Source organism: Penaeus monodon, chromosome 31 (assembly GCF_015228065.2).
Source record: "Penaeus monodon isolate SGIC_2016 chromosome 31, NSTDA_Pmon_1, whole genome shotgun sequence".
Lineage (NCBI taxonomy): Eukaryota > Metazoa > Arthropoda > Malacostraca > Decapoda > Penaeidae > Penaeus > Penaeus monodon.
Window position 1 is genome coordinate 28,362,224 of NC_051416.1, and position 342 is coordinate 28,362,565.

A 342-nucleotide genomic window follows, 5' to 3' on the forward strand; every position below is an offset into this window, starting at 1 on the left:
TTGTACCTCCTGTTTCTGTATGCGTAACTTTATGTTTTAAAAACATAACTTTTAGCTAATACTCTCGACACATAAGAGAATCTCTCCTCCCATTGCGAAAAAACCTATACTTTGATGTACATTTTGATGTTCATATAAAACAATACCTCGCATTCACCTCCACTTAATATCCATTTTAAATACCTCGTTCAAACAACTAATTATCTGATTGACAAAAATTCAGTGTTCGATCACGTATTTTTGGGGCTACGATTCGCTTTTTTGTGTCTCGAAGCAGCGAGATCCCGAACAACTTCGAGGCGGCGATGACTGACACTAGTGATTACTTTGTGAATTAAAGAA